Genomic DNA, 25,269 nt, shown 5'->3' with positions numbered 1-25,269 from the left:
ACATTAATGATAATAATAGAAAATATATAATTTTATATTCAATAGAATTAAGTTTGTATGGTACATTGAGAATTATGAATCGTAATGTAGTGTTGAAAGAGAGAGATCAAATTAATTCACGAAAAACAAGGAAGATAAATTGAAATAATATTTACAGATGGTGGGCTAATCCTCCCCAGGTGTCATTATTGTACAGTTCGTTTCTCAAGGTTTGCAGCTTCTCTAATAGGGTGTGTGGTGGATATTTTTATTTTGATATAATATTAGGACTGCTTTTATGGCATAGGTCAAGAATGTGGTCTAGTTTATTTACTGCAAAACTTGTGGTGAGTTTCTTAAATCTGTCGTGAATGAGTTCAAGTTTTGTGCATTTATATAAAAGTGCATTCGACGGGTTATAGAGAGGGTTGTCTGGATGTCGAAATCATTTTTTCATTACAGAGTGGAACAACAAAATGTCAAGTTTTTCTCCAAAAATTATATTAATATCGTTAGAAGGAATTTTTCGGTCTCAATTCGACCGTTTTTTTAGAATTTTCCTAGCACGTCAGGTTTTAGAGAACAAAATGTTGAAGTTGTGAAATTGGTTAAAAATAAACGTGTTCCAAAACTTTTAGCTAAATGAATGTAAATAAAACTGTAGATTAAAATTATAAAATATAGTTGACCAATCAATCTATCTGTCAGAATACATGCTTTTCGATTTCGTGGCGTCATTTTCCTGGAAAAAAATTCTAAAATTCATAATTCGAAATTTTAGGTTATTTTTTGCAACAAAATGATGACTATAAATTTCATGATTCTATTGCAGGACAAATACGCGTTGAAATTAAAGAAGATTCATTCTGACGGATAGACTGATTCGATAACTATATTCTGTTATTTTTTTCCCCACAATCATATATACATTCATTTCATTTAAATTTTCTGAAAAGGTTCAAAACCACAATTTGAATTTTACCGCTTTACTGTTTTTCTTTGAATTTCGAATATCTCAAGAGAATTTTACATATATCTCTAAAAATAAGAGGTCTAAAAAAATGTGAAGAGCCCTTTTTTGTAGGAAATTCAATTTCCCGCAAAACTTCCCCTCTCATTTTCCTAATTCTCCAATATCCCAAGATTGTCCATAAAAACTTCAAATTTCTGACTTTTCCCGCTGTCTTTGGATTTCAAATATCGTAACGAAATTTAAATAAGTTGTAATGCTAGTAACATTAAGTCAGAAAAATGTGCGTAGAAATGGCACAATAACTTTTATTATCACAAATGTCAAATGGTGTTTCTGATTGACGATAATGACTTCAGAATATCTTGCATTGGTTGTGTTAATAGCTTCAACCTGGTTGGATTGATGGTATTTAAGCTTGGGGATTGTGGAGTTTTTCCCCAGCATACTTGGCACCTTGTTCGAGCTCCTCTTCGATGCGGAGGATCTGATTGTACTTGGCCAATCGCTCGGAGCGATGCGACACCATGGTACCCCAGCCAACGCTTTTAGCAAGATTGTGAGCATGTAATGACTCAGTTACACTGCCAATCTAGTTGACTTTGAGCAGAAGACAGTTGCAGGCCTTCTTCTCAATCGCTGTCTTAATTCTCTCTGGATTGGTCACAGTCAAATCATCACCGACGATGTGGATGGGCGTAGCCGCAGTGATGGAAGTCCAGGAGTCCCATCCGTCCTGATCAAAGGGATCTTCAATGGAGACAATGGGGTACTCCTTGAAAAAGTCAAGGTAGAGGGTCTCGAGGGCCTTGGGCTCGAGGTAGGTGGCCGGGTCGGATTTCTCGTTCTTGAAGTCCAGATCGTACTTGCCGGCCTTGTGGAACTTGGAGGCTGCCACACCTCCTGCATCGCTAATTTGTTGCCCGCGTGAGAACCACCGTTAATGACATTGAAGGCTGGGGTGGGCAGGATGATCTTCTTGGTGCCAGCTAGCTCAGCAATGTACTTGTAAAGTAGAACGCCCTTTTCGGAAGCCCCAGCTTTGCAAACAGCCAAAGAAACACCTAAAATAGCATTTGCACCACGTTTCGCCTTATTTGGGGTGCCATCAAGCTTCAGAAGGAACTTGTCGACGTCAGTTTTTTGAGTTACCTCCAAACCAGGCTGTTATTTAACTTAACGCTTAGATGGTAAAATGTCTTGCGAGTTCATCGCGGATATCTCCAGCCATAACAGCTTCTATAAGAGCTTCATCATTATCGATTGAGTTCTCTACAATTCCATTCTCAACATTATTTTGGTGCTCCAAATCGATGATCACGTTGTGCAATAAACATGTGGTTTTAATTATTAAATTTACAATTTCTGGACTCTTCTTTATGTTAGTATAATAAATACGCCATTTCTGGCTAGTCAGAGCGAACGCGTTTTCTACCACAACCCGAGCTTTAGACAGTCGCTTGTTGAAGACTTTTTGAACTTGTGATAAATTAATACCATGATAAGGCTTCATCAAAAACTCGGATAGAGGGTACGCTCCATCTCCTACAATAAAATATGGCAAGTATAAGTTTGAATTCTCTACTTTACGTGATTGTGGTATCACAATTTTTTTTTTTATTAGAGCTTTATAAAGCTGAGGTGCTTTGAAAGTTACCGAATCATGCTGGGACCCAAATCCGCCTACATCTATAAAGATGTATCTATAGTTGGCGTCGACCACAGCTTGCAGGACAATAGAATAGTACCCCTTAAAGTTATAATATAGCTTTCCAGAATTATATGGGTTCTTTACAGCGACGTGACGTCCATCGATTACGCCAATGCAATGCGGAAAGTTCCATTTCTTTTGGAAATCCTGCGATATTTTAAGGAAGTCACTGACGGAAGGAACTGGCATATGTACTGATGTTAGTGTCAACCATAGGTCATTCATTGTCTCAGAGATGACCACAAAAACCGTCTTGATCCCCATCTGGAATGAAAACGCCAACGTAGAGTAGGTGCTTCCTGTTGCTAAAAACCTAAAATGTTAAAACTCGGAATTTATATACGGATGATTATTTCTCAAGTGGGCCACCCATTTTCTTCATGGTCCCCAAATAATTTCATTTTATTCTCGAGTGATGATTGTATTTTTCTTTATGTTTCAGAACTTTAGCCCTGATTGACGCTAAGATGTGGGGAATTTGAGAATTTTTTTATTTTCAATATAATTGAAAAATTCATATCCCAATATAAGTGGAATTGGGGCAATGTGGAATGCGGGGCAAAGTGGAATATTCGTAAAAACCGTTAATATTAGTTAAAACATGTTCAAACTTGCAAACACCATCAGTAGAATAGCAAAAACGAGACGAGAACGGACCAAATACGTTATTTTTATGTTTATGATATGTAACTAAAAAAAAAAGGTGAGTCACAGTCATTTGTTAGTTTAATTGCACCTAATCAATTATATCCTTACGTGAAACATAATTCGGTTCGGTTTATGCTGAACAAATCAGGGGAAATAGGATCCTTTTATTTTCATTTCAAATTTTTTCGTTATTTCAATTGAATGGTTTTTTTTTTAATTGAAGATTATTTGCTAAATCGAATAAAGTTCGATTATATTGAACGTTTTTTTTTGTTTGGGCTTGTGCTTCGAATGATATGATTTATTTGCTTCGAAATGCAAGTGTGTTACCAAGAAAACTGATTGTCATTAGATATGTCTCTTACTCACTTACTCAGATACTCAATAATCTACAATTTATAACTGAAACAATCTTAAACAGTTTTCAGTGGAACCCTCCCCGATAGAACTCAATTTTTTTGTGCTGTCTGAATTTATTGACTCAGCAAAGAATTTATTTCCCCAACAAAGATTGGTTAGCCCACGATGAACATTTTACACGAAACTTTGGACATTAAATGGATCATTGTTGAATTTTTTCATCGAACTCAACATGGATCTTTAAATGGAGAAAACAATAATCACTCAAGAAAAAAAATTGAATAATTTTAGATTCCAAAAATGGAATCAGATTTGAACTTGGTTATTTCAAAATCAATCCCTTGAATCATCATTAAAAAATTACCTGAGAGTGAGAACCAATCTTTCTTTCGGCATAATTGGTTGGGAGTGTAAGTTACACCAATTTTTCACCAGCGACGGACCAATATTTGACAAAACATAATCAAACGTTTGGACGGTCATTCTCACATATTCAACAAATTTTACAGGATTCTTCCTAAGTGCAGGAAACAAGGTGACGTATTCTCCGTTGATTGAACGACTATTGTTGAGTAGGTGAGATCTATTATCATAGTTTTCGTTCAGGAACTATGAATCCATTGTTTATATTGGTATCCAAAAATGCACTGTCGATAGTCACATGAGGTCTGCCGGAAATCGTGTTGTAGCCGTCATCATCGACAGTGCGACATTGCCAAGTTTCGTCCGATTGCGTGCGCACAAGCCCATTCATCAAGCGGTCGGTAACGTAGGTAGGGCTTTCGATATCGAGCAGACCGTGTCTACATCGATGCAGCCTAAGCGCCGCTCGTGCGCGACCGAAGTTGATCTGATGAGCTCGGAATAGTGCGGATGACGCTCGAACGAAACTCGGACGGCGATCGGACGACGTTCGAGCGGACCTCGGACGACACTCGAGCTATGGACGTATAATAGCTATAGACTGCGCATTTCCCATGTTCACTGTGTATCGGAGATGTGCACGATTTAGAATGAGCTTGGTGCTCCAAGCCTCACTGCGTCATTTTCTAACAGCGTTATGGAGGGGGAAGCAGTTACCGCTGATTGGTTCATTATAATACGAAGGGGAATGAGCGGTAAGATACAAGCGAAGCAACGAACAAATGTGACACGAATAAACATTTTCAAGTGCTTAATAAAACGGACATTTTTAAATTAATCGCAAGCAATAGGAATGTCTTATGTGAGCGCAATTTTTTCTTGGAGAATTTTTATTTCGAAATTTATTTACACGTGAGATTTTATATTAAGAATATTGGATTAATAGGACGACTCGGACGAATGCATTGCAGAATGCATGCGTCATTGAAGTGAGAATTTCCACACATTATATATCTTTACTATGCATGCAAAAAATAAAAATTAATGCGAAAAACGGTCTTTATTAATCATGCATTTCTGTTAATTTCTTAAATATGTTCCTGACAAGTTTCAAAAAAACCGACAGTAACTCCATTCGGAAATCATCAAATGTATCAATCATTAAGCTTGTCGTTGGAACCCAAAACTTGAAACCACCCTGTACCCTGTTCTTTAGAATGTTACAAAAATTTTAAAGAATTCCATACAAATGCAATTCATTATTACCTTATATTATTATGGTTACAATGTTCAAGCAGTCAAAATACAGACTGTTTAGCTGTAACGCACAGACGAGTCAAAGCGATATAAACTCAAAAATTGAATAACTTATGATACTTTTCACATTTTCAAAAACTGATGCTTGACTTCGTTCTTTGAAGTCTAACGAACATTTACTATAAAAAAGAGGCGAAATCGGATCAAAATTGTGGTCCACGGAGCATTTTTAGCTTAAAAAATCGTAGATTGACGTTTTCCGAATCAATACGGAGCAATCAATTCGGAGCCGAGCTGTAAATTTTGTATTTATGGGGAGTGCACTCTACCATAATCTGTTCCACAGGTTTATATTTGTGTGTGCATACGCGTATGTGTGTGCAGAGAAGAAAGTATAAGAGAGGGAGAGAGACTGCCCCAGGTGGGAATTGACGATTGAACCAGGCTTGATCCAAGCTTGGACCAAGACTTGCCTTGCTTGGCGTAAGCTTGGAATCCAAGCGTGGACGAATCTCAATTGAGCATCGGAATGTAATACTTGGGCCAGCTTAGAGGCCAAGCGCCGTCCAAGCTTGGTGGTAAAGCTATATCCAAGCTTGATGGCAAAGTTATATCCCAGCTTCAGCCAAATTAATTGCATAGTTAATTACTCCCGAATTCAATACTTAAAAGCTCATTTATTATGAGGAATTGACTTTTTTGAGCCTCACAATATAATCAAAATAAAAAAAAACGATCCACGGAACCATTCCCTTTTCCCTCGGTATTTATCCTCAGTGTTCCCCCTCGGTCGCCCATCCTGTTACTAACCCGGCGCATTGCTGCTTAGCTTCAGTGATCGCCGAATAGTCGAGAGTCTTCTGATGCCGGATAGGTGTTGCTGTTTAAGGTTATCTTTGTGGGGCTTATGTAGGCAAATGATATTCGCAGGGGTAAAACGGGATAGAAGAGGAAGTTTAATTGCAGATAAATTTAGTAGTGGGATAAAACGAAATAACGGGATGCGGGGTAGAATGAGATAAAAGGAAAATTGAATCATGAATTGAATAAAATTGAATAAAATAATTATCCCATTTTACCCCGCCATAAAAATCAACCTATTATCCCGTTTTACCCCACTGTGTTATCTAGGTGAGACAGGTTGGGTCAAGATCGGTTAAACCCCGGGAGTCCGAGCTTGGAATACCAAGCTTGGACCATGTTTGGGCCAGGCTTGGATCCCAAGCTTGGAAATATATGGCTTGGATTTACCTTGATAACCTATGCGCGGCCAAGCTGGGTTAAACATCCTGAGTTCAAGCTTCAAATACCAAGTTTGGACCATGCTCAGGGCAGCTTTGGATCCCAAGCTTGGATTCGTACGGGACCATCAAGCTGGGATATAACTTGGTCATCTATGCCCGACCAAACTTGGTTAAACGTCCTGAGTTCAAGATTGGAATCCGAAGCTCGATCCATGCTTGGCACAGCCTTGGATCCCAAGCTTGGATGCATATGGTATCGCCAAGCTTGGATTTATCTTGGTAATCTATGGCTGAACAAGCTCGGTTAAACGTCTGGAGTTCAAGCTTGAAATACCAAGCTTGGAGAATGGTTGGAACAGACTCAGATTCAAAGCTTGGACTCGTATGTTATCACCAAGCTTCAATTTACCTAGGCATATCCATGGCATCAAGCTTGTTCGGAGGTAGCTATGCCAAGGCTAGGCAATCTTAGCTTTTGCCAAGCTTGACCCCATCGTCGATGGAATTTCCCACCTGGGATGAGGGAGAGCCAAGACATAGCGAGAGAGATAGTTTTCATCTTTCTCCTTTTCCTATCAAGCGGGCTGGTTCAATGTGAATAAATTACCGCTCGTTTATTGCTTGGGTGCTGATACAACTATCATGTAATTGTATAGACGCGCTTAAAAAATAAATTGAAATTTAACAAATCTGATTGGGGCGTATAAAGCGTTTCTCAATTTTTCAGACAAGTATCGATGAAACTATCTATTGAAATACCGAGGACATTCTAGTTTTAGGAAAATATTGAAATATCCAATTCTCTCTGCATGCCCCATTGTGAATAAACATTAAGCTGAATGGTTCATTGATCAGCAAGGTAAGTTTAGCTTTATTTTCGAAAATATCGAATTTAATTCTATCACTGAGGTATATTTGACCTTGTTATGAACGCAAAGATGTCTTTTGACACTACTTCTTGATTATCTCTGCACGAACCATCAGACAGTCAATTTTTATTTTCTATGCTGATCATCCGCAGTTGATGATATAATCGATTCAAACGGTCACTAGAGTACACAACAAGGTGGTAATTCTTGTAGTATTCTTTGTATCTGTATGATTACAAGAATGTCCATGTATTCGCACATACTCCATATTATTCAGATCTAAGACCTCGCGAAAATTGCTTACGGAAGCGGTCACGCTTGGACTTTCGGAAAAGAGACGCGTCTCACTTGTAAACTTTATTATATAACAAAAGTATCGCAAACTTGCCAGAATGGATGACCCGTCCACCTTAACTCAGCAACGATCCGGTTTCACTAACTGCACATCGTACAGCTCCATGTCATTAGTACAGTACGAAGAACATCACCTCTTTTTCTTTTTTATATCGACTAGAGACTCTCACTATACAAGCACCAAGCATCTGTTGCTTGTCGTTCGTCCTCTTTGCCGATATGAGATTAGTCGAGATATGGGGAGCAGAAGATTTAATTCAAAGAGTTTATATAGAGCGGAATCCACATAAGTTGGAAGGTTTTACCAATGAGAGTTTAGATTTCGAATAGTGATGACAGATTTATTCAAAGGGAAGAATCGTTTTGACAATATCCCTGTAATTTAAGTTCGTATGTTAAAGCATTATTCTGGGAGAGAGAGGTACCGTGTTACGATTTCCTTACGATTAAAAGAGTAAGGCGTTTATCATTTGTTTTGACTTCAATTAGTCGATTTTTTTTCATAATGATAATCGATTAATCGAAATCCAAAAATGATAATACGGTTCGCTTTCTTTCTCTCACTCACACTCATCATCATCATATGTCATACATATATCTAAAATATAAAAAAAATACCAACAAAAAATGAAGTTTACTTCACTCGATTAAATAAAAAATAACAGCTGTTCGTCTAATCTCTTTTTCTCTTCTGTATAGGCGTTCATTAAATCGTCGGGCTGACGTTGATTTTTGAAGAAAATATCGATAATTCGAGTGTGAGAAAAATAGTTTTTTGTTTACTGGTGTTATTATCCGCATATGGATTGTTTCATGGTGAAAAAAATCAGTGCGTGAGAAAAGTGTCAAATAAAAAGGATCCAAGTTTCATGAGGATTTGAGGTTGATTGGAAAGGGAACAAACCTCCAGCTGAATCAAGATATCGTTACGTAAGTAAATTGTCCTGTTTTTTCTTCATTATTATTATTTTTCTGTGGAATAAACTAAATCTCTACCTAATCTATTTATTTTCAGATTGGATTGAAACTGATAGAGTGCTGTGATTTACTGTTTTGATGATGAGAACAAAAATAATCATTTTTTGAAGCGGAAATAAATTTCAGTGGTATTTGTTCAACGCTAGAGGGATGAATTCATGATGAAAATGATGATTGATTGAATTTTTATGTTATTGATGGAATGATGATTTATTGATGAAGAAGAGAATTTCGATGTTTTGTTGCGAGATACTTATGATATTATATGAGTTGATATAATGATTTCTGAATAATTGAGATGATATCAGTGATTTTAATTTCTGAGTGACAAGGAGTATATGTTTCTAATTGATGAAAAAAATATTCATGTAATGATGGATTAATGAGATTGTTTCCTTGATATAATTTATGAGATTTGTTACGATGAGATTTCTGGATTGTTGAGATAAATGATATTGTTGAAAAAATGAATTAAATGAATCAAGGATAGAATAAACGATGATGTTTCTATTTGACAATAAGAATAGTATCTCCATTGGATTCCTTCTCATATTGGCACTACCCTTTTTCCTTGATGATCAATGTAGCTACTGACATCTTTTTGTGTCGTAATTGTCATGGAATCCAAAGAGCAGGATCTTCGTGAACGAGTTGAAGTAAGTAATCTTCAGAGGGATTCGCTTCGTAATCGAAGTAAAAGGAAAAGTTCTCCGTATAAATTGGAATTGGATGCAAATAAGAAATTGAAGGTAACTCCTCAATCAGATGCACCTGCAAAAGATGATCCACATAAGAAAAACCATCCTAAATTCAAATCAGCACCAATGAATACCGAAGGATCTTTCCCAAGTGTCAGTCGTGCTATCACTTCTCCACACATGAGTGTGTTACCTCGATTGCATACCATCATCACGTTTTAATAAGTGATTCGAGAAAAGCCATTTCGTCAGGCACCGCATCTAATAGCATGCCAGATAAAAATGTTCATATATCTCAGGTGCAACAGGAATCAAGTGTTTCGACGTTTGAATTCCAATCTCACTCACTCTCACACTCTCTCTGTAAGAATTCCTCCTATATTTGATTCACAACAAAATCCTGGTTATCGCAAAATGCTAAAAGCAAAGCGTGTTCATATCCATATGATATCAGAACCTAATTTTTCGGGTATTCCACTATCAAGATCGACCGCATCTTCTACAAATGTTGAAAACAATCAAACTATGAATAATACACAATCACAAAATCTTATTGATAAAATTATTCCACCAATGCTTGATTCTCGAACTCCTGTCACTCCTCTGAAAATTCCTGAGCCAAATGAGCCTGCAAGTAGAATAGGAAATGAGAGGAATGTTCGACAGAGACGTAACAAGAAACTCCAATTGAGATCTATGTTACCAGATGAATCTCTTAATGATCTTCAGGAACATTATGGAGGTCGAATGTCGGAGGTTTGTACGTGTTGTGGTGCTCTGGACTTTAAATGCGAAAAAGTACAGAACAAACGATCTTTTGATGATTGCTGTAATCATGATAAGGTGAAACTGCAACCTTCACCTGAATTACCAGGGGAATATTGAAATCCTTATTTGAAGGAAATCATCCTAAATCAAAACACTTTCTAGAACGAATTAGAAGTGATAACAGTTCTTTTTCTTTCGCATCTTTCAATGCTCGTCTGAGAGATTTCAGCAATCAAAGATCTGGTCCTATTGTGTTGTTATTCAAAGTCAGATTTACTATCAGATGAGTACTACCTTACAACCAGCGGAGGGTGAGAAAGCACGCTATGGTCAACTTTTTGTGATTGACTCATCTGAAGCCGTTAGTACTTTACTCGATACAAATTCGTCACTCGACCAGGAATTAGTACAGACTCTTGACTCTATCATTCGAGACAAAAGTATGTACGCTAAAACATATATGATGATAAAGGAAGAATGAGATGCTCAGAAGTAATCTCAATCTCTGACTCCCAATGAACTGTTCTCGAGTTTTGCATTGAAACCTAGATTAGATCCTAATCGGTACAACGTTCAGCGTTTTAATGAGGTTGCTGTGATTTTTTCCACTACAGATGGTGGAGACATTCCCAATAATTCCGTAATAATTAGGGATAAATCCACGAAAAAATTGCAGTCGGTGACCTCTATGTATCCAGAAGTAGAACGATGGATTTATCCATTGTTTTATCCATTTGGTACCCCAGGCTAGAGTACTAAATTTACATATGAACATGATCCCACGAAATTTATATCTAGGCGAAGGTATACTCTGTATCGAATGGCAATTCGAGAAGGTGAACATAACCCGACTCTGCTCGGGCGTCACCTGCTACAACAGTGGATCGTGGATCAATACGTAAAAATTGAGAGAGACCGAATGCAATTCATCAAATTGCCTCAAAAGGAACTAAGAGCGGAGAATTATTCTGGACTTGTGGATTATTTACAAACTGCAGCAGAAGACTCGAAAACTCGTATCGGAAGAATGATTATTTTACCATCGTTATTCACTGGTTCACCGCGAAGTATGATGCAGCATTATCAAGATGCTATGGCAATCGTAAGAGCCTTTGGGAAACCCGATCTGTTCATTACTATGACTTGTAACCCGAAGTGGAAAGAGATAACTGAAAACCTCAAAAAGATGAACAGCCATGCGATCGACCCGATCTAACGACTCGAGTTTTTGATATAAAGAAAAAGTATCTAATGGATTTAATTATGAAAGAGAAGGTGTTCGGAGATGTTGATGCGTATATTTACTCAATTGAATCGCAAAAACGAGGATTATTGCATATACATCTTTTAATTACTCTGTGCAATAAATTATTAACCCCTCAATTGGTTGATCGGTACATTTGGGCTGAGATTCCTGATCCTGAACCAGACCCAGTCTTGCACGAAATCGTGAGGAAGAATTTGATCCATGGTCCATGCGGAGATTGGTGCCAAAAGCAAAATAAATGTTCAAAGAAATTCCCAAAGGAATTTCAAGAGGAGACAACGATGGATGAGGATGGTTTTCCGAATTATCGTCGGCGTGATACAGGTGTACGTTATGATGGTCTCAGAGGTCATGTCGTTGATAACCAATGGGTCGTACCATATTCTCCAATTCTCTCAACATTACTGAACTGTCATATTAATATCGAAGCCGTTACGAGCTGTTCCGCGGTTAAGTATTTGTTCAAATATATTTTGAAGCCTCATGATGCTACAGCTGTTAATTTCACTGGAGCCTCGAGTTCATCTACGTCAAAAAAGCAAACTAACAATTTAACTAGCACAGCTGGAAATAGTACTCCACCTGAGAATCCTCCTGCGATTGACCATGATGAAATCAAAAACTTCATTGATACTTGGTACGTCGGTCCTAATGAAGCTATGCGGCTCTAGACGAACAATCAATTAGACGTGCTATGATGCAAACTTCTACACTATTACAATATTTTGCATTGAATTCCCATGATGTGAATGCAAGACAATACACCTACACAGAAATACCATCACATTATATCTGGAAGAACCGTTCTTGGCAACCACGTCAACGAACGGTTGCATTTTCTACAATCGGGAGAATGTACTCAATGAATCCCTCGCAAGTCGAGTTTGTTGAGAATCAACATGATTATAGACCAAAATGTTTTTATGTTGATGGTCCTGGAGGTTCAGGTAAAACTCTCATATACACAACTTTGTATTACCTCTTGAACAGGTCAGAATAAACGAGTCAGTACAATGGCCTACACAGGGATTGCTGCTATTCTACTCCCTGAAGGACAGACAGTACATAAAAGTTTTTAATTACCTTTTGCTCTAGATAACGATTCCACATCTACTATGAATATTCAAAGTAAAATGGCTCAACATTTAAGAGATGTTGACCGGTTGATTTGGGATGATGAGCCAATGGCTCCACGTTATACACTCGAAGTGGCTCATCGATTATTGCAAGATATCATGAATAATAGTAAACCTTTTGGTGGAAAAATCATTATTCTAGGAGGAGATTTCAAGCAGCTCCTTTCCGTTAAACTACACGCCACTAGAGATTAAGTGTTCAGTTTATCCATCAAATTTAGTACTGTATGGCAACATTTTGTCAAGTATTCATTGACTCGAAATATGCGTGCTCTTCCTGAGGAAATTCAATTTTCTAAATTCCTCCGTGATATTAGTAATGCAAATCTTAATGATAACAACGACAATGTCGAGCTGCCAGCGCATTGTATCGCTCCTGTGGATGCAGATATAGCCAAAGAGACTTATGAGGAATTTATCAACGTGAAAAAATACGGGCATCTCTCAAAATGTGCAATTCTAGCACCTCGTAATGTAGATGTGAATTAAGTCAATGAACGAGTGATCGATCTATTGCATGAAAGTACTGAAAGAATCTATACCAGCAGAGATAGTACAGAAAATTGTGACAATGATAGAATGACCAATGAGATACTGCCTGAATATCTCAATACATCATCACCATCGTCATTGGCTCCACATCAATGACGTTTGAGAAAATACAGTATAGGCATGTTGATAATAAATTTGAGTTTTAACGAAGGTTTATGTAATGGCACCCGATGACTGGTCTTGGAATTTCTTAACAATGTATTGAAATGCGAAATTTTGTCAGGTGATAAAGCGGGTGATATTGTTTTTTTGAATCGTATAACATGTAACGTGACATTTTTGCATAGGGGTTAAAAATGGCTATTACCTTCGCCCTTCTTCCCCTGCATCTAGTTGAACTCAAAAATTCAAAAATCTATGGGCGCCAGGTAATATTTAGCCGGAATTACGAAACCGAAGGAGCCTACAAAATCAATTCCAACTAATTCGAAAATCTCTAAAATGTACACAAAAAGGGAGAAAACTAGATTTCTGGGGAAAGGTAACGGTCCTTGGTTCGCTCAGTGTACTAGGTTGTGGAGAGAGGGGTAGATTTCAGGTGGAAACGGGTTAATGGGCGATGAAAACTACAAAAAAAATGAAGAAATCGACATTGTCCTTACTGGTTCCACTATTGAAATTTGTCGAAATTATTAATTTACATGATTCTCTTTCCATATTGATCTCACAAAAAAATATATATTTATAACAATAACTGATTAAACTGCAAATAATAACTTGAAAATAATAATTTGAATTGAACTATGTAATCCGAAGATAATACAATATTGATTAATTCGGCTACAAAGTGAGGTCATCAATTCCTCAATGATAATATAAAAATATTCACTAATTCCGAAATACTCGAGAATTCCGAGAACTGGGGGAAAGGTATACGAATCCCCGCGAGAGTGAGAGAGAGGAAATAAACCTACCAGTATACGTATAACGCACGGCGGGAACATAAAAATTCGCTAAAACTAAACTCGCCGTAGCGGAAAAGCGGTGGAGTGAAATCCGAAAAACACAGAACCAACTTGCTCGAGAAGGTCTAGAGAAGCCCATGAAATCAAAATTATAATTTTTAGATCATTGGGAGCCACTTCGGGTTGATTTATATCCGGAGGGAAAATTTAACGAGGGAATACTCACGGGAAGCAAGAGCCGCAACTTGTCGGTACGTTAGCAGGGTGCCGGGAGAGGGAAGCATTCATGGGGAATGCTCGAGCCTCTCTATGCAATTTATACGTAGAGGGAGATACAGATATACCTCGCTATAGGAGCGAGAGAGAGAGAGATAGCCCAAGTCGAAAAATCTCAGATTTGCACCGGGAAAAGTTATTACGAGTTCACTGGAGACCAAAACACCCTCACCGAAACCAAAAATCACCCCAAAAATATGCCCAGGATAAACCGGAAGTCGCGATGGAAACTCGGTACCGACACAATTCGGGTGGAATAACCGATTAAAATCGGTGTGACATACGGATAAATATTCCGAATATCCGTTAAATCCCCAAAAATGATAAATTTAGATACCGAACGAGGGATTCTTCGGAGGTTAACCGACTCCACGTGGTTGAGACCACAGAGGAAATCCACTACGGAGGGGAAAAATCGACGCCAGTATTAATGGCTCGGAGAAAACTCAATTTCCACCGTAAAAACTTACGATTTTTCGATGTTTAGTGGTCATCTTCCCTTTTCGGACCATCCTGGATCCCTATAGCTTCTCAAAGAAGAAAATAATCTGTGTGGATTACGTCGCGATGGCAATTACGTCATGATGGCACACACAGAAATTCACACGTGACTCGCAGGTTGTGACGGTCAACGCGGAACTAACTGCCCTGGGTCAGTGACACGGGCACTAACCGCAGCGCGAATTCCGGCCAACAGAAGCGGGCTCTGATTGACGGAGACTTTGGCACATCAAGCGTGGGTTTCGATGGCGCCGCCGAATGATTTCGGGGAATTCAATACGAAAATACTCTAATTTTTTTCCACATAACTTTATAAAATAAGATGACGGTTAATCCGGGCCGAACTGGTGGACGTTCGGAAAATTACCGAGGATTTTTGGCGCCTCCTCCAGGTCGGTTCTCCTGGATTCACGGGGTTAAAAGACACATAAACCCGAATTCTTTATTACTGCGAATTATCAAACTATTATTCTGGACTACACTCTAAAGCAACCTGACAATCCGCCGGAGACAAGAGTTGCACTTGTTCCTAACGACCTTCCACCAAAAATACAAAAGGTAACCATTTAGCCTCGTAAAATCCAACGAAATTGTGGAGCGCCGGTATTGCAACCGCACCTAATCAAATTTCCCTCAAAAACGCGTAATTATTCCGGTCTTGACATACAAAAAAAAAGTGATATCACAGAACCAAAACTTTGAAACACGAATTTAGCCACGCCATGGCGTGGAAATCCCAAAACCTCATTGTCGGAAGGAAGATTGGACGTCTGACCACCCCAGGGTGGAAGAGCGAAAGACTCTCTCTCTCTACATTTTACTCTCGAATCGCCTTCCTATGTCACGGGGGTTAGTTGTTCTGATGGCAGTATCGTGTCCTAACGAACATCCCCACATGTTCCTTACAAACACTTTATTCTTCTGATGATTATCCCTTCAGTTTCAAACGACGACAGTTTCCAGTAAAGATTGCCTTTGCCATGACTATTAACAAGTCACAGGGTCAAACATTCGATAAAGTTGCCGTAGATCTTCGACGAGATGTTTTCAATCATGGACAATTATATGTCGCATTATCTCGAGTGCATTCTTGGAGTTCAGTCAGGGCTTATACAAGCACAGAAAGTATCAGAAATAAAGTGAAAAAATATGTTGATAAAGAGATACTTGAGTAACGAATTTGAGGCTCATGTAATTTTTCATTTGAGTTCAGTTTTCTTTTCGATTTTGATATCCTCATAGATATCAAATTCATTCAATGTTGAGTTTGATCATATGGATCAGAGGGCAAATTAAAATATATGTAATGGAATCCATAACGTAATTTACTATGTAAATATGTTTTATGTACTGTGCTTGAATATTATAACATAATATATGAATTGAATATAATGTAAAATACAATTGAGTTTTATTATCGTCACTGTACTGAAGACTTTCAGAACAAGAAATCCGTACTGGTTGTTTTTTTTTTCATTCGAAAAAAAAGTCATTGACACTCAGCGCCATCGATCTGGCAATTTTTTTATTTGTAAATATGTCATCCTCTTTGGTCGTGGAGTTGACCAACCTCACCTGATGATTACCGGCGGAACTAAAATGTAAACAATCTGCGGTTTTTATAGATATTTCGAGAGTTTAACAAGTGACAGTTAATATATATGTTCGCCATTTTTGTGAAAAAGACGCTATTGTCATCGAATCCAAGACCATTAAGTTTCCTCGAGAGAGAAAATTGTTTAATTGAAGGAAAATTACTCAGTTTACACCCAGTGTTATCATTAAAGCTATCGAGCTGAAAGACGATGTGTAAGTACTAGTAAAATGCAATGTTTCCTTTTTTGCACTTCGATTAATAGAGAACATGACGTCACAAAATAGTTTCACCGTTTATCCGATCGATTACCCGATCTCTCTTTTACACCAATTCCCTTAAAGAAGCTTTGATGGATATGTGCTTTTGGTACTGATAATAATAGAGCAAAAAGATTCTTTAGATTCAAAATATCTTTTTCAATCCCTAAAAGATTTTGTTGATTTGTTATTGACTTTGGGGGAGACTGTTTTTAATAGTGTACTGTTGAGAATTTCCTCATTCAATTGGACAATTGTCTATCTAAAAATATGATTGGATTAATTCATTCAATTCAATCTCAACACATTATCAAGTTTAAAAATTGATATGATAATAACCTAAAAAAAAAATCCCAGATAATTTTTTCCATTGATTGTTATTCAAAAAAGAATATATATATAAGTAATAAGTGACCAGGATTGGCGAATTTTTTTCCAGGAATTCCCACCCTCGCCCCTTTTTTCCGCGAAGTACACGTGCACGTTCCCCCTCACCCCTCAGCCGCGTGCCTTTGAAGAGGCCGTCGGCGCGCTGGGGAACCCCCTGGGGTGCAGGGCCTCAAAGTTGGGGCCGAGGGTCACAGGAAGTGGGTGGTCGGTGGAAAATGGCTGCCATATGGAAAATGAGTGACGGTGGGAAAGTGGGTGGGTGGTAATAAGAAATAAATACATAATGCACAATTTATAGTATTACATAAATTATTTATTCAGAAACTATTCTTATTGTCTAGGATACATAATTTTCTTAATTGTAAAGGATGATGATGATTATTATTATTATTACTATTATTATTATTATAATTATTATTATTATGAATGAGATCGCTGGATGACCCTCGAGGGCTCCGACTTCACCTCGAAGAGCACCCAGCAAGCTAAACGATACAAACAATGGAATCACCTCAAGCGCAGATACAAAAGACTGTTTCATGCCGCCAAGAGAGCCAATGATCAGGACGATCAGCTTGACCCTAAACCCGCAGTTCAACTGACGCAGCTTAAACAGGAGCAGCTGGTATTTGAGCCGTTTCTCCTCTTCCTTCGCAGATATATTACTCTCGGCTGGCGCCGAGAACTCAATCACGTAGATGACTTTGTCTTCAAAGTCGAAGAGGACGATATCGGGCTTCGTCGCAGTGACGGGCCTGATAGTCGCAAACGAGAAGTTCCAGTCAATTTTACACCTCTCATTCATGACAATACTCCCCACGAAGAGTCTCTTTGACCGCCTCAGCGTCCACTACGGATCGCTGATTGAAGCCAAGATACCTATACGACTCCTCAGCGCCAAGATGTCTAACGACACTTCCATCCACCAGGTCTACCTCTCCCATCCCGTCCCCAACCTTCCCCTTCTTCATGTGGAAGACTGCGCATTTGTTCAACCCAAAGCTCATTCCGACCGCGCGTGAGTACACTGCAACAATATCAAGTTGGAGCTTGAGTTACTGCTTTCCCGAGGCAAATAACTTCAGGTCATCCATATAGAATATATGGCTAACCTGATGCCTCCGATCGCCAAGTCTTCTGGCTTTTTATCCACCAACACCGCGCAAGGCGACAGAGGGGCATCAGTGAGATGCAGAACAAGAGAGGAATCAAGGTATCGCCCTGAAAAACTCCTCTCCTGAATTGCGCCAACCCTGAAGTAAGCCGACCCTCACCAGATGTTATGTGAAGCGCGTCCTCCAAAGTGGTGCAAGATCTCTAATGCACCTCACGAAATTTTCCTATACCGGAAGGTACTCGACTAGCAGGAAAACGATCTCATGGCTCGTGCTGTCAAATGCCTTACGATAGTCGACCCAGGCCACTGACAGGTGCCGATGATACTGTATCGAATCGCGCAATATGCAGCGATCCACGAGTAAGTTCTCCTTGCACCCTGAGAGCGACCGCTTCGCCCCCCGCTGTTCATCAATCTGTCGCCACACGGGTTGTACATCGTGCAAGATACGCTCATACAAGACTCCTGTGAAGAGCTCATAGAGCGTATTCAAGCACGTGATCGGCCGGTAATTTGCCGGGTCAGACAAGTCTCCCTTCTTCGGAAGTAGCACAGTTCTCCCCTCCACCAACCACTCAAGAAGCATCACGCTACCATTGATGAACGATGTGAAAATCCGAGCCAGATGGCTATGAACCGAGGTAAAGCTCTTCCACCAAAAGGCGTTGATGCCATCTGGACATGGAGCAGCATGGTTCTTCATGCCTCGCAGCGCAGCTTGAATTTCCTCCTGAGTGACTGAGGTGAATTCCGCGCGCAGCCGACGATGTTCTTCACAAAAAGCACGAAATTCTTGAAGAGCTGGAGTCTCCGTCATGAGGCGAGGAACATGACTGTAAAGTGCCTCTCAGAATTCCTCAACCTGCTCGACTGATGGCATCTTGTCGGGTGCAAGCACTGAAGGCTCGAACGACCGGCTGGGGTCCGAATGAAAGACAGTATTGTCCACCATTCGCCACAACCGCTTTTCTAGGGACCGCTTTGTAGCCCCCAGAACTCGAACCCTCTCGACAAATCTCTCTTTGATAACAAGGAAGACTGCCTTATTCAGTGTGTCATGATGATACCGCAAGTTCGAAGAAATTTTGCGCATTGAAGACGTAAAATTTCGTCCACTTACGATGAAATCAATCACACACTGAATTTGCGACGCCTGCTTTCGAGCCATCTCGATTTTCCCCTGAAGCTGGGCCATTCGCACTCCTCATCTTCAGCTCAAACGATCCCCTTGCAAGGGTTCGCGGCTTTAGACGGCGCGCTGCTTCATACACAGCTCAGTTTATGTCGAGCAAGCTAACACTCGGGGAGAACACAGCAGCCAGTGCCTCATTCTCTAACGCCAGATCGTCAGGCCGAATATGGAACTTCCTCGTGACCCTGTCCCCCCTTGATCCCATATCCCTCGAAGCTCTCCCCGGCACCTCATCACTATGACGGGTGAGTTGCTCCGGCTGAGGCTCGACGCTTCTCACAGAAATCTAAGAGAAACGACCACCCGACAGCCGTCGTGAAACGACGAGCAAATCATAGCCCTGCCGACGCAAGCGACTGGCCTGATCTTGAAAATGCTGTACGCTAAAATGTGCATACTCGGGGTGCATAGCACACCACAAGTCCCGCATCCGCGCTATATATCCTCGCTGCGCCGACTGACTATCCACACAACATTGCATGAGGTCCTCCTTGAGCTCCTCCGACGACCTAATCCAATGGACAGCTAAGTTGTTACCATTGTTAGATCCAGATCTATCGCCCCTCCCAACTGATCCATGGTCCCCATCCGAAAAGAACAGACTGTGCGGGGCTGTGCCGCGACTCGTTGGTATTACCGGGTATTGGAAGTTACGGGTAGTTAGCCCGCAACTAACACGGCTATTGCAGCAGGATGGAACACCATCCTGATGGGCGATGGATACGCCAACTTCCCTACGCCTACATTATTATTTTTTTTTTACACTCGTAAATGAGATCGCTGAACGATCCTCGAGGGTTCAGACTTCACCTCGAAGACCGTCCAGCAAGCTAAGCGATACAAACTCTTGCTAATCGCTCTACAGTAGTGTTCTCTCCAAACAGAGCATGAGCTCTACCGCAAGGGAAGCCACTGCCGTATCCGCTGCCTTGTATAGAAAGGCTTGAATCCCATGGAGCTCATGATCATGCACGAACTCCAAGTGTGGATCCAAGCCATTCATGACGTCACAGGCTAAACCGAGGACTAGATGATCATGAAGAACCTCCAAACTGAGAAGTCGTCGTCCTCCACACTCTCGCGGAAAATACAACCGCAGAGTCGAAGAACGTGGATGGAGACTACTATGAATGTTTATTAGCTTACGGGTATCTCTGTCCAGCTGCTCCAGCACAAATCTACTTCATTTGAGAACACCAAAGGAGTAAAGAAGCACCGCGACAGCGAACATGTTCGTTGTTGTGACTTTATTCTTGCCGAAAAGTTCGGACTTCCAAACTTTCCTGAGCCGCCGCCGATATTCCTCGCGAAGAGTCTCTTTGACTTCCACAGTTTCCACTACGGAACGCTGATTGAATCCAAGATATCGATACGATGCTTCGGCGCCAAGATCATATATGACGCTTCCATCCACAAGCTGAAGATCATCCACCTCGCCACCTACCTTGCCCCTCTTCGTATGAAAGACTTGGGCTCACTTGTCCAATCCGAAACTCATGCCGACCGCACGTGAATACATTGCGACAGTATCAAGCTGAAGCTTGAGTTGCCGCTCTCCTGAGGCACATAACTTCAGGTCATCCATGTAAAACACATGACTGACCTGATGCCTCCTATCACCGGGTTTTCCGGCTTGGTACCCTCCAACACAACGCACCGCAACAGATTGCGGCATTAGTGAGATGCAAAATAATAGAGGACTCAGAGTATCACCCTGACAGACTCCTCTCCCATACTGCACCAACCTCGAAGTCAGCTTACCCTGACCAGATGTTATGGTGAAGCGCGTTCTCCAAAGTGGTGCAAGATCTTTGATACACCTCACTATGTGGTCCTCTACCGCAAAGCAATCCAATGGTAGGAAAATGAGTTCATGACTCGTGCTATCGAATGCCTTGCGATAGTCGACCCAGGCAACTGACAAATTGCTATGGTACTGCCTCGAATCGCGCAATACGCAGCGATCGACAAGCAGACCTTCCTTGCAACCTGACAGTCCCCGCTTCACTCCTCGCTGTTCATGTATCTGCTGCCACACTGGTTGTATATCATGGAGGATACGCTCATTCAGGATACCGGTGAAGAACTTATAAAGTGTATTCGAACACGTGATCGGCCGATAGTTCGCCGGATTGGACAAGTCTCCCTTCTTGGGGAGCAACACAGTTCTCCCCTCTACCAACCACTCAGGAGCAAGCTCACTACCATCGAGAAATGCCGTGTATATCCGGGCCAGATGGTCATGAACAGAGGTAAACCTCTTCCACCAAAAGGCGTTAATGTCATCAGGACCAGGAGCGGCGTGGTTCTTCATACCTCGTAAAGTAGATCGAACCTCTTCCTGAGTGATATGCGAGAATTCCGCCGGCTGCCGACGATGTACACGACAAAACGCGCGAAACTCCTCGAGGGCTAGAGTCTCCACCATGAGATTGAGAGCCTGACCGTAGAGACCCCCCCCCAGAACTCTTCAACCCGCTCGAATGAAGGCATCTTATCCGGTGCAGGTGCGGGTGGATCGAACCAGCGATTGGGGTCGGAGTGGAAGACAGAATTATCGACCACCCATCGCAACCGCTTCTCTAGAGACCGTTTCGTAGTCCGCAGAACGGGCATCTTCTCAATAAATCTCTCCTTAATCATGAGGAGGACTTGTTTATTCAGTGTGTGATGGTTGTATCGCAAATTCGCAGATATTCTGTGAATGCGGACCGTGAAAGCCCTACCACTGTTGACAAAGTTCACAGTGGCCACATCTTATAATCCACATTGACGGGAATTGATCGGATGCACTCTCCCGTCTTATTATTATTTACTCGTGAATGAGATCCCTGAACGATCCTCGAGGGTTCCGACTTCACCTCGAAGACTGTCCAGCAAGCTAAGCGATGCAAACACTTCCTTATTGCTCTGCAATAGTGCTCCCTCTAACCAGAGGGTGAGCTCTATTGCAATCCAGAATCATGCTGCCTAAGTAGACGAAGGGACGTGAGGATGACTGCGTTCTGCATCTGGCCAGCCAAATTGACGGCTACAGGCCGGGATGGTTTTGAGCGCAGATATGAATGACTCCTTCATTCCCCCAAGAGAGCCAATGATAAGGACAACTAACTTTACTTTAAATTCTCTGTTTATTTGACGTAGTTTCACGCCGAGATTTGGCCATGAATGCTAATGAATCAGCAGCCAACTGACCATCTCGGCCACGACGAAATTCAAAACCGAGGGACGCCGCTGCGGTATCTGCTGCCTTATATAGGAAGGCTTGAATCCCAAGCAGCTCATGATCATGCACGAACTCCAATTGCGGATCCAAACCATTCATAACGTCACAAGTTAAACCGAGGACTAGACGATCATGTAGAGTCTCCAAACTGAGAAGTCCCCGTCCCCCACTCTCCCGCGGAAAATATAACCGCGGACTCGAAGAGCGTGTATGAAGACTTCTGTTGATGGTCATCAGCTTGCGGGTATCTCTGTCCAGCTGCTTCAGTTCACCCCTGCTCCACTTGAGAACTCCAAAGGAGTAGAGAAGCACCGGGACAGCGACCATGTTCGATGAGGCGACTTTATTCTTCCCGGAAAGTTCGGATTTCCAAAATTTCCGCAGTCGCCGCCTGTACTTTCCACAAAGAGTCTCCTTGACTGCCTCAGCGTCCACTACGGAACACTGATTGAAGCCAAGATATCGATATGACTCTTCGCCGCCAAGATGATGTATGACGCTTCCATCCACAACCTGAAGATCACCCATCTCGTCACTGACTTTGCCCCTCTGTAGATGGAAAACGGCGCACTTGTCCAACCCAAATCTCATGCCAACCGCACGTGAACACACTGCGACAACGTCAAGCAGAAGCTTGAGCTGTCGTTCTCCTCAGGCGAATAACTTCAGGTCATCTATGTAAATACATGGCTAACCTGGTGCCTCCTATCGCCAGGTCTTCCAGCTTGATATCCCTCAATACAATGCAGCGCAACAGAGAGCGGCATTAGTGAGATGCAGAACAGAAGAGGACTCAGGGGGTCATCCTGGAAAACTCCTCTCCTGAATTGCACCAACTCTGAAGTCAGCTTCCCCTCACCAGATGTTATAGTGGAGCGCGTCCTCCAGAGAGGCGCAAGATCTTTAATGCATCTCACCATGTTGTCTTCTACCGCAAGGCATTCGAGAAGCATGAAAATAAGCTCATGGCTCGTGCTATCAAATGCCTTGCGATAGTCGACGCAGGCCACCGACAGATTGCGATGGTACTGCAACGAATCACGCAATACGCAGCGATCGAGCAGTAAACCCTCCTTGCAACCTGACAGTCCCTTCTTTGCTCCTCGTTGTTCGTGAATCTGCTGCCACACTGGCTGTATATTATGGAGGATACGCTCGTTCAAGATACCGGTGAAGAGCTTATATAGTGTATTCAGACAAGTGATCGGCCGATAATTCGCCGGGTCAGTCAACTCTCCCTTCTTCGGGATCAGCATAGTCCTTCTCTCCACCAATACTCAGGAACAGACTCACCGCCGTCGAGGAATGCCGTGAATATCTGAGCCAGATGGACATGCACAGAGGTAAACCTCTTCCACCAAAAGGCGTTAATACCGTCAGGACCCGGAGCGGCGTGGTTCTTCATACTTTGCAAAGCAGATCGAACCTCGTCCTGAGTGACTCGCAAAAATTCCACGCGCTGCCGACGATATTTCTGACAAAACACGCGAAATTCCCGAAGGGCTGGAGTCTCCACCATGAGATTAGGCGCCTGACCATACAGATCTCCCCAGAACTCTTCAACTCGCTCAACTGAAGGCATCTTATCCGGCGCAGGCGTAGGCGGCTCGAACCAGCGCTTGGGATCAGAATGGAAGACAGATTTGTCTACCACCCGACGCAACCGCTGTTTCAGAGACCGTTTCATGGTCCCCAGAACGCGCACCCTCTCAACAAACCTCTCCTTAATCAAGAGGAGGACTGCTTTATTCAGCGTGTGATGACGGTAGCGCAAATTCGCGGATATTTTACGAATGCGCGTCGTAAAAGGCTTACCACCGATGATTAAGTCAATCACACACTGCATGCGCGACGCCTGCTTCCTAGCCTCACCGACTTTACCTTGGAGCTGTGCAATGCGCCTTCGCGTTTTCACCTCAAATGACCCTTTACTTGGGTTCTGAGGCTTCAAACGAAGAGCCGCATCATACACAGCCCAGTTCAGATCGAGCAAGTTGATATCCGGAGGAAGGACTGCGGCCAGACCCGCATTCTCAATGGCCAGATCTTCAGGCCGGAGACGGAACTTCCCTGTGACTCTCTCTCGTCTTTCGCCTATATCACGAGAGGACCTCTGAGGCTCCTTATGGTTCTGTTGGGTCGGTTGCTCTGACTGTATATCCTCACTGCTCTGAGATACCACAAGAGGAGGAGGATCCATCAGCCCCTGTGGAACGACAAGCAAATCGTATCCCTGTCGGCGCAAGCGACTGGCTTGATCTCTCAAATGCTGAATTGTAAAGTGCGAAAACTCAGGGTGCATTGTGCACCACAAGCTTCGCATTCTTGCCATGTGGCCCACTTGCGCCGGCACACTGTCCTGCCAACATGGCATGAGGTCCTCCTTGAGTTTCTCCGTCCACCTAATCCTTTGGACAGCCGGGTTGTTACCATTGGATCCAGATCGTTCAACCCTCCCAACTGGTCCGCGGTCCGCATCCGAGAGGGACCGATTGTGGGGGTCTCTGCCGCGGCTCGATGATGGAACAGGGTATAGGTGCCGCCGGGTGGTTAGCCCGACACCACCATGGCTATTGCGGACATGCCGGGCGATGGGTTCGCTCTCTACGCCTATTTATTATTATTATTATTATTATTATTATTATTATTATTAT

General features: G+C 41.8%; 1 pseudogene; it reads right to left on the bottom strand.

Moving 5' to 3' along the window:
* Nucleotides 1–1,361: 1,361 nt before the first annotated feature.
* The window catches only part of LOC107045416, a 34,235-nt pseudogene continuing 10,327 nt past the window's right edge, over nt 1,362–25,269 (bottom strand).

The sequence above is a fragment of the Diachasma alloeum genome, unplaced genomic scaffold (assembly GCF_001412515.2).
Source record: "Diachasma alloeum isolate Michigan unplaced genomic scaffold, Dall2.0 Dall_scaffold_00933, whole genome shotgun sequence".
NCBI lineage: Eukaryota > Metazoa > Arthropoda > Insecta > Hymenoptera > Braconidae > Diachasma > Diachasma alloeum.
The sequence above is the reverse complement of the archived record's forward strand: the minus strand, read 5'-3'. Positions and strand labels throughout refer to the sequence as shown.